Source organism: Phasianus colchicus, chromosome 2 (genome assembly GCF_987193195.1).
Source record: "Phasianus colchicus chromosome 2, bPhaCol1.hap1.1, whole genome shotgun sequence".
NCBI lineage: Eukaryota > Metazoa > Chordata > Aves > Galliformes > Phasianidae > Phasianus > Phasianus colchicus.
This window is the reverse complement of record NC_143437.1, coordinates 73418762-73430187: the sequence shown is the minus strand read 5'-3', so window position 1 is coordinate 73430187 and position 11426 is coordinate 73418762.

Genomic DNA, 11426 nt, shown 5'->3' with positions numbered 1-11426 from the left:
AATTGTCTTTTAAACTGGATCAGTTTAATGATTCAGAGAATAATAGACAATAACAGAGACCACTCAGCAAGCTTTAAGATGCTCATAACAAGAAGATCATATCAAGCCTTCATAATACACTGTTGAAGATATGAAGGCCATAGTCATTGTAAATCACTGATGTCCACACTGATTCCACAACATATGGAAAAGAAATAACTTGCAGGTTTGTTTCTTTTCTCACTTTTCAGTCATCTCTATATGTCAGTTCAATGGACTCTGCTGCAGGCAGGATGTTTTGGACTGTATTATCAAAGCCAACAATTTAAAACAAACAAAGAAAGCACTCCACAGGAATGAAATCATAGCCTTTTCAAAGTTACGCGCAAAATTTTACCGAGGACAAAAGTTTGTCCGTGGCTTAAAACACTTCTAAAGAGGTGTTCTTCAGACAGCTGCAATGATTTCATTTGTTTTCACAATTACAAATACATCTCCAACAGTGCATTCTGCTCTATCCCTTTGCATGATCTTATTAAACAAGGTACCATTTTAAGGTAACAGTATACCATCTATACATAAATTCTATTTTCCAATTCATATAATTATAGGATCAGTTTAAATACAGTTGCAAGTGATTTAAGTCAGCAAAGAATGTGGCTTATTCTATGAACAGGAGTGAAATCAGTGAACAGCTTTTGAAATAGTGTTGCTTTTGAAGAATTGATTATTATCAATAATTACGGTGCTGATGATGACTAACATGACTTTTATAGATCCCCATTATTTACATGGCTTATATGTTTAGGAGGGGGAGAAATAGGCTTCAGCCTATTTGGGGAAGTAAAAAAAAAAGTAGAGCAACCTGTCAATTTCTCAAAAGAGCATCTAGATAGGCTGCATTTTAGAGCTATCAACACTATCAGCATTTAAAAGATGAGACGATGAAAGTAAAAATAATGTGATAAAACAATTCACAACTAATATCAGGAAAAATGAAATTTCAACATTGCTGTCACTCTGCTGACTGAGTTGACAATTTGAGCTGATGCAGGGCTTTTTAAAGCTGTGATTGGCCTGCCAGCATGGATTTGTGTTGTCATGCTGAGGGCCTCTCTAATAGCCCAGAGGTAGCAGGTGGCTGCTGACTTACAGAAACTTGCATCTATTTTATTATTTGCTGGCTCTTTTATCCCTGACAGATTCAAACATAAATAAATTCAATCAAGAACCTTTGCCTTTCTATAATTTCATTTGGTACCTGTAGCCAGCTGCAGCTTATTTCTAAAATAGCATGACAACAACCTCAGTGACGTGGATAGAAGTAAACAAGATGTTTTTTGTCCTAAATGATGATACCTGGGCATCTGAAACATGGAAGGAAAGAAATGTAAGTTTTTTCTTGGATAAAATATTGCACTTTAAGACAGAGGCCTTAGCTAAACTTTTCTCGAAAGTAAAAGGGTGAAAAATACAACAATATATTGTTTTGAATAAGAGAAGAGCCAAGGTAAAACTGTGCCTACTAAGTACAGTGGAAAAAGTATGACTTGGTATAAAGTAGTTACATTTTTAGTGCATTCTTGTATTTCCATGTTCTTCATAATGAACAGGGTGAACGTGGCTTCTAGTTACTCTAACATTATCAACACAAGCAATGGTGAAAAGCTGATATCCTCAAGTACATTCTTACATAATTCAAAGGAGCTGAAAAAGGTCACCAGTTCTTAGAGTTGTAGAGGATGGCTTGAGTTGGAAGGGACCTTACTGATTGCCTAGTCCCAACCCTCTCCGTGGGCAGAGTTGCCACTCACTAGATCAGCCTGTCCAGGGCTCCATCGAACCTGGCCTTGAACGCTTCCAGGTATAGGGCATCCACAGCTTCTCTGGGCAGCCTGTGCCAGTGCCTCACTACTCTGAGTGAAAATTTCCCCCCAAACAACTAATGTAAACCTTTCATCTTTTGGTTTACAAACATTCCTCTTTGTCCAACCACTATTAGATCATGTAGAATGTCAGCCTCCCTCCTATTTATCAACTTCCCTTAAGGAAGACCACACTGAGGTGTCTCTGGAGCATTCTCTTCTCCAAGCTAAACAAGCCTATCTCCCTCAACCTTTCTTCAAAGGAGAGGTGCTTCAGCCCTCTGGTAATCTTTGTGGCTTTATCTGGACTCCACTTCAACAGCTTCACATCCTTCTTGTCCTGAATGAAGGCCTGGACTCAGTACTTCAGATGGGCCTCATGAGAGGACAGTAGAGGGGGACAGTCATCTTCTTCACCTTGCTGGCAACCCCTCTTTTGATGTTTTCTAGGCTGCAAGCGCACATTGCTAACTCATATCCTGTTTTTTGTTCAACGGGACATCCAAGTCCTTCTCCATAGGGCTGCTCTCAATTTGCGAAGTTTGCTCATTTGATAACTTTGAGTTTGTCTCTGAATGCAAATGCTTCAGGTCTCTTAGTGGGTGTTGCACATCTCTGAGGTTCAAGTTACTCTGTCACATGCTGTCTGAAGAAAAATGAGGCCTGCAGAAAAGTTATGTGTCTATAAAACGTGTGTGTGCAGGCTCTGTTTCATGATAATTTAATTGATAGTAGCAACCCATTTTCATGAATCATTTCAATGTAAAAATGAGAGTTGCCTAAGGTCAGTAGAACTTGTACTTTGCAGAGGTAAATGAGCTTCAATAAGGAGAAAATATTTATTAATAAATATTGATACTGTACACTTGTGAATTTTCTTTCCCTTGTCTTTTTCAGAGATTTTTGAGAAATCTATTTCCAGCAGTATCTGTTTCTGACTTTTGAATCAAGGCAAATTTCTTCTTCTCTTTCCATTTATATTTCACTTGAATTATAGTATATATTACATAAAGCAAAAGCACATCTTTCAGGAAACATCTACTCAGCTGAAGTGAGACAATCACTGTTCCACCATTTGTCTGAACTGAAAGGCTTTTAAATAGTTTTCATGTTCTGGGAAGGAGCAATTTTGATGAAATGGTCTTGTTAGCTTTTATACAGGTAGCTCTATCCCAAATTCCTATTCAATTATTTGATCATATTGCTGAATTGCCCCTCTCTTCCTTCACTGGAAAGCAATAAATACATAGTATGAACTCAGACAACCCTGCACATTCCCAGTAACATCTCATTCTTCCTGCCCTAGTCTTCCCTTTCTCCCTCTGTATTTCTGCAAAATGTAGGAATGATATTAAGACATTTAGATTGTTGCAATACATTTTCATTCAACAGTATATTTTCCCATTGCTCTCAAAATGAAGCTCAGCAGATGAGGAAAAGTGTAGCAGTGCAAGCCAGAAGTCAAAACATTTGTCAAAAGGCAAAAAATATAAATTTTGTTAAGTCAGTTAATAAACAAAAACCAGAACAGAAAAAAAATAAAAATAAAAAATTCCTGGTCAGTGATCCAGTGATTGGGGTTCAATTGCAAAAAGTCTCCAAAATTGTTTTTCTCTCTTTTTCTGGAGTTTCTACTTAAAAATACCTTTAGTATCTTAAAAATTAGCTAAATCTTTATTATATTTGTTACCTTAAATAGGTAAGTCATCATTGTCTATATGCTTGCTGTGGTCAAAATATCTGTAAGATTCACTACATAAAATATTTTGCCATATTATTTTTCTATAGTCATTTTTATTGCTTTGTAGTGAAGGCTGAGAATTTTTTGCAGTCTACAAACGTTTACACTGTCATGTTCCACCATTCAGCTCAAGTCAGCATTTCTCTATGCAGTTAAATCTTGCTGCATCAAAAATAAAGTTTTATACAATCCTGATTTAAACAGTAGAATCTCACAGATGAATAACTGATGTCTGGCAAATTACAAATTTAAGTGCCTTCTACTATAAACGTGCTCAGCTGTCTGCGTGTGCCCCTAGCAGCATGTATGTGTGTGTTTACTCGTATTGGAACTTTTGGTCTTAACTAGAGGTGGAATAAAATAAAAAATAATAAAAGTATGGACTAATGAAGGTCTAGATATGGTAATTTCTATCTATAATTTTCTACAGTAAAAAAAAAACAAAAAACAAAAAACAAAAAACAAAAAACAACATGTAAAATTAATTAATAAAAATGTGTTTCCAAGTTGAACTCATTAAAACAATATACAGTGGAGAATAAGGCCATAAGGAGATTTGAAATAAGAAAGAATGATTGAATGTAAAAGGAAATACATTCTTTGTAATCTTTACACAAAGAGTGTAATAACAGTCAGGTATAAAATCAGTGATAAATATTTTCTGGATGTGTGTGAAATTTAATAATCTAAGTACCACCCTGCTTCCTTCCAGCCTCTGGTAAGTAAATGTTCATTTTATTTATTTTGTGTGTGTGTGTATGTGTGTTAATGATGTGACCTAGCAGGTACAGGGACCAGGCAAAGCAGATCCACCTGTGGTCTGACACTGGGTGGAAATTTATATACACAGTAAATGGAAGCATACAGTGGCACAAATAGTTAAGTTCAGACAATTGAAACTTAATTTAGGATCTAGGGAGAGATTGTTGAGTAGACAGGTCTATGCTTTCATTTTTCACATATAATTTCACCACTAAAAAGGTCCTGGGAAGACCAGGATTCCACTGCTTATACTCGGATGCACATCTTTCTTCAAATCTATCTCACTGAGAAGAGAGGATTAACAGTTGTTAGGAAATTAGTAAACAACTGTGTTGTGCACCACATCTTCTAGATGCATAAGTTCCTCTTCCTATTTAGACATCTTCTGATGAATTGCTCAAATAAATAAATAAATAAATAAATAAATAAATAAATAAATTGAAATGCCAAAACTGACTGATGGAATCAGCAATTCAGTATAGATAGGAAAGCATACATGAACAAAAACAATCAGCTGAGGAATATGTGGGGAAGTGGGATTTCATTGGTTTAAAGAGAAGACTCAGAGTGGAAACTTATCTAAATGTAATCATGTACTCAGATAAATATTTTTTCCAGTTCTTTTGTGATGGAAAAGATAATCTCACCAACATTGTATCAGAACATATGGTTACCAAAGCGCATTCATTTGGTGTTTAAGTAAATTTTGGGTGTTTGGGTAAATTCTGCACAGTTTTTTTTGAGGAAAAGACACCTGAAAGCTTTGTTGGTGAAATTCTTCAGGTAGAAATTCCAAGCAGACATCTCTCTCACACCAATTTCAGTGCTTCAAATCCATTTTTAGTTCAAAAGATTTTATATTATAGGGATCTTCTAAGAGTTAACTTCAGTAGATGCCCAGAAGATGAAACAATGTAACTTGTACCTGTAAAGCCTACATTTAGCCTATTTGTGTATGAATAATGATTGCCACGCTAAATGTTTTTTGTCAGAGTCCAATGGCTCTTTATCTTTTGAACTTCCAAAAAAGCTTGCCACATTTGATATTAAATATTTAGAACTGAAAAGAATTACACTTAAAAAACACTACTGAATGGTAAATACAGGTTTCAAGTTGTTCAGTAGAAAAACCACACGCTATGAGTCAGACCGTGTGTGCAATGTTTTAATTTCTCTAATAAGACAGCATAATGGTCCATTATTGTTTTTACATGCCACCTTACTGCGCTCTTTGAACAAATTTTCTGTCAAATTTTCTTTTAGCTTCAATATATTACATTTTTATTGACCCTAGGTCCTTTCAAAACATTATGTTAGAGAAATGTTGAAGTGCTTCACTGAAAGTGTTCAAAGCCATTTAGAACCTTCCTGTAAACATGTAGTTATTTTTCTGTCCATTAGAGATATTATGTGGAAATTTATGACTATAGATATGAATATTTAGATGTATATGTATGCACATACCTATAACTGTACATTTCTATGTATATATTAACGTATGTGCACTAACAGATAAACTGTAGAAATCTAAGTATTTATTAGAAACATGCTATATATACAAAAGCATAATAAAAAATCACAGGAATGCAGATAGATTAATTAGATAATCTCAGCAGTTTATTGGCCTCATATATTCTAGGGTCTGCTTGTTTTTCCAGAGGAGTCTCTTGATCCATTAACAAGTGCAACAAAGGCCACATTCAGCTTGTGCACTCATAAAAATAGGGTACATGTGAATGTACCATTAGTTATGTGCCTTAAGAACTAACAGAAGATTCTAAGTTAACATGGAAACAGTTTCTGTTGAATAGAGATCTTGGATATGGCAATTCTACTATGACAAATTGACTGAATTTTATGGAATTGCTGAGGACATTCAAGTCTATCAATTTTAAACTTGCTTATCATGTGTGTTCATAATAAATAACACTTTTCCAAATTGTCTTCAGTCTGAATTCAGTTTCAATTCACTTCTCTCCAGAAAGTACAACCAGAATTGTGTATAGTGTTTGAAGAGTCTTATGATGCCTTCTGCAGTGATATAGACACTTCTCTATTTCTTTGCAGGTAATTCCCTCTTCTGGTAGTTTCCTAGCACAAAGGAAACAAGGAAAGACATTGGTCTTTTCAAACATTAATATGGAATTAATTTCATTACTATGTTCAAAATATGAAGCTGCAGACATGAAATGAACTCCAGTACTTTAAACAGTTACTAGTGATCCTAGTGATAGTAAAGAAACTATTGTGTGTTTCTTAATACAATATATTAAATCATTTTAAAAGAGTTTTGGGACATTTAGAACATTGTGAAACAAAGGTGTGACATGAATTATAATTAGTGAAAGACAACTGCTAATTGTAAGTCTAAACAACAAAGGTAGTGACTGATTAATGTTGGAAATGTGTAACTTCTTGCAGTATGTGGAAAACCAGTAGTGGAACAGAGCAGAGAAGTATGACAAGATCAGCAGTTATATAAAATATCAATTACAAAACTTAGAACTTTAATACTCTTTCAAATCATCATGAATGCAAATACATAAGACAGGAAAGCATAATGCTTGAAAATTTTCAGTTAGGGAAAATACACTGTCAAATGTTGCTTCCTACTTTTCTGTTTTGTGATAGATTTGAATACAGTGAGGAGTGGTTGTAGAGAAGATTTTTTACAGGCAACAACAGAAATTAGTAAGGAAGAAACTTCAGAAAGTGCAGTAATACAAATTTTTGGAAAGTATCAAGCAGCAAAGATTATCACACTGCAGCACACGTATGTGTTTTCCAGAAAATGTAGGAATGCCAAGTAGAGGTGAGATTTGACTTCTCAGTAGTAAACAAGAAAGACTGAGCAGCCACACACTGCAAAGAACCTTGAGTATAAAAATAAGTAATCTCCATTTGGTTTGTTAGAAGCAGAATTAATAGAAAGATGCATATAGAATACCGTCATTACCAAAGCAATGAACTATGAAAATGATATTTTGCTGAAGCATTTTGAATATGATGAGAACTGAATGAAAGCTTTATTAGTGTAGCTTCATAGGAAAAGATACACCTTGGTGTAAATTATGAGATGTCCTGAAAGTTGGTTGTAGCCTCAATCTGACAATAAGGAAAAATGATAAAGCCAAATATACCGTTCAGGTTTGAGTCTCTTATGATTAAGATTTTCATTGATGACAGAGGGTCAATGTGATGACATTCAAAGAAAATTTGAAAAGAGAAAGAAGAAGAACAAGGTGATGTTTTTCACTTGTTTGTTTTGTTTTTAAATCAATAAAAGCTTTTTTTTTTTGCAATCCTGAGTTTGTATTTTGTGAAATCATTCCAGTACTCAAGGAGACAGAACAGGACTTCATTTAAACAAATCTTTAAAGCTGCACTCAATTTGCCAGTGGTGATCCATCCAAAGGCAAAAGATGGAAAGAATGGTTGTGGACTCTTTTGTCTGCTGTAGATTAAAAGAAAAAAAGCACCACATTGTGATGTTTGGAGGACATCCTTAGGAAATGGCAGACAAAAATTAAAAAATTATGTTAGTTAGCCTGAATGAAAGTTATCCTAAAGTGACTCTGTAAGTACACTGAAGTGACAGAATGATTACAAAATTCTAAAATATCTGGCTTTTGCAGTCAAATAAACCCATATATCTAGGTCTATATGAAATGTTTTCATAAGATAAATACAATTGCAGGAAAAATTAGGCACTTATATGTAGAGGATTGGAAAGCAATGTTCTGAACACTTTTTAAGGGCACAATGGTCAATTAAACATATGGAGGGTGTTTTGAGCATCAAAAAAGGTAACACCAAAGCTGCCTAAGAGATTTGAACTCCTGTTTCCTGTTTATTTTAAAGCCAGTTGTTGTTGTCCAAAAATCAGATTCACTACCTGGCATGCAGTAAGCCAATCTCATACACAGAGACAAGAGTGATTGCAAAGTTGCACAAGTTTGGGTGCTAGGTGGTGTTCCACAAAGTTAACATACCTAGGGATTTTCATGATACTTTTAAAATGGATATTTTTATCATTATTCCCCTACAGCATCCAGCCTACAATTGGTCAGTTAAAGTTAGGGATAATCTCCCCACCTGCAGGCTAGCTAGACATGTTAATTAACTATGTGTTTTTTTCAAAATGTTCCTATCTTCAAAGACAAGTTTAGTAGTTGCATTGTGATTAAGAGTTTCTCTTTAGTCACTTTAGTAGTTTCAGGGATGGTCATTCTTACATAGATAACACATTTGCTGTATTTAGATACATATATATAAGGATATATGTACAAAGATTTGTATAAAGATAATTTTTTACTGAAAACTGTCAATTAAACTTTCATTTTTAAGGATGGTCATATATGAATCAACACATCAAGATGTCACTTCTTCTGTACAGCTTTGTCACATATAGCCACTGTTTTATCTTTCATTTTTATTCCTTGTACTTGTCACATAATGGCCTGCTAAACATACTAAATGTCTTTACCTTAGACTCCTTGAGACAATAATTAAGTGATGGGAAAGTTTCTGATCAATGCTTACATAATTTTAAAATGGTGACACATAAAGGACTTTCTTGATGTACAAAATAACAGAAAACAACTCTGAGTGCCAGAGACTTGCTCTTTAGGACCAGAAATATTGGTGAGTTTTAAATGTAAATCTATTAACTGGATGATCCTTGATCCCTGACATGAGCTGCCATCCACAGCCCAGTCACTGCCTTCTCATCTCCCTGTGGGAACCACAATCCTAAGAAGATTACATTACACAAATAACAATCAGCTTGAATAGAGGACAAACATGAAGAGAGTCCATTAAACCTTTCACATAATTACAAGCCTCATTGTTTTGCAGATGAGCAACATAAAGTAGAACATATGCATGAGGCTGCTTAGTCACTCTGGATAGCAGTGATTTCAACTATCTGAGCCTAGTTGATTGCCAGTAAATGAATAAATAACCTTGAAGTAATCCTTCGTTTCTGCTGGAAAGGTGCCTTGCTTAAATACCAGATAATGAAAAAATGTCCAGTTACCCTTTATCATATTTTTGCTTCTCTGTTTTCTATATACTACATCATAATTGCTATGGTCATTGTTTGTTTGTTTGTTTGTTTTTTTCCATCTGCTCATACTAAAATACAAAATTGGCATTTTGGAGGGAGTCTTATTAAGCTGGAAATAAATTAATAGGACTAAGTAGTCTTCATACAGTATCTGATTTAAAGCACAGGTCTTATCTAGAGAAAATATTTTTCATAGGGACGCGGTGTCCTGAAGTTATCAGTTTCTATGGCTGTATGTCACAACAAGTGGATAAAAGGTGATTTATTCAAAACTTAACTGGCTGGTTTATCTTTGTAATGTGCTCCTACAAAAGCTATTTTTCATTTTCTGTGCTGGGTGACTGTTGATCATATTTCACTTATGCATATTTAATAGTAATTTTCATGTAATGATTTTTTCCAGTATTATTTTCCTCAAATGTCAAAAAGCTGACTTGCTTATTTGATTTTTGAGCTATTGCAATAATAGTAAAGAGCTCTAATTTTAGATCAGAACATCAGTACACTACCATACTACAGTCTCATCGAACTACAAGTCATGCACATCTAATTAATTGCTCACTTAGCCAATCATTACTGTTAGAATTCTTCCTTAAAAAAGGAGGCTGAACAACAGAAAGATAGGTATTGCTCTACTTGACCCATAAGAATATACTATAAACTCACTTTTACATTGATATTTTAACAAAGGATTGCAAAATATTTTTTCCACTCTGAAGTGCAAGCAAAATCAGTGATAAATCAGCAGATTGTTGATATACTACAATGTGGAATAATGATATGCATTAGTTTTCATTTATTTGATCATTTAGGAACATGTTAATTTAACAGATGTTTGATTGTTGTTGTTGTTTTTTGTTTTTTTTTTTGTTTTTTTTTTTGTTTTTTTTTTTTGTTTTTGTTTTTGTTTTAAACGTGCATTAATCTGTTATACTAGCAAAGATCCAATCCCAAATAGTATTTTTTCTCAACTAGTATCTTGTAGTTATATATTTTTCTTGCCTGATGGTTTCTTCAGCTGAGCCAGTATTAACAGCAGACCAGTGTTTCCATTGCTGAAGCACAGCCAGGGTCAGGCCAAATCCTTTGGCACAGAACAACTGCCTTTAGCAAATAGTGACAGCATGCAGACACATCCAGGTCTGCTGGCCTAAATTAGGCAAGGGGTTATGCCATACCATGTGACAACTTCCAGAAGGCTATAAAAGAGTGGAAAATTGGTCAAGTGTTGATCAGCAGCTAGTGCGCAATTGCATTGTGAATACAGTGAATATATATATTGTATACATATAGGTATAAATATATTTTTATCATTTTTTTTTTTATTTTTCTGTCTTAGTAAATAATTATTTCAACCCACAAGTTATGTTTTGTTTCCAGCTCTCTTCTTCATTCCACTTTGTGGGGAGTGAGCAAACAGCTGTGTGGTGCTTAGCTACTTGCAGGGTTAAACAACAACACCTGAAGGATATCAGATTGTTGGACTGGATCTGTATATTCTTAAATTTGACTGAAGATGTATTAGGTTTGAATTTAATTCTAACAAATTTAGGGTCTCTTCATGCAGCTCTCTAAGAAGAATACAAATAATCTCTCCCAATTTAGTATCATCTGCAGACTTCCTTATTGTGAATTTGAGTCCTGCATATATATTGATGATAAAAATCTTAAAGAGAACTTGTTCTAAAATAGAGACCTGAAGGAAACTGCTAATGGCTGGCCATTAGACCATTTGTTATAACCCTCTGAGCCCAACCCATTAGTCATTTGCTCTGCCATGACATTATGTTTTTGTCAAACTGAATGCTGGATATTTTATCCCAAATGATATTATGGCAAACAGTAGCAAAACCTTTGCTTTGCTATTTCATTCAAAAAGATTACATCAGCTGACTTATCTTGGTACACTAGTTGAATAAACATCTCATATGAAGAAATTTAGTTCACTAAGCAAGACTTCCCTCTCTTGAACTCATGGCTATGACCAGTGGCTGTGTTGACTTCAAGTATT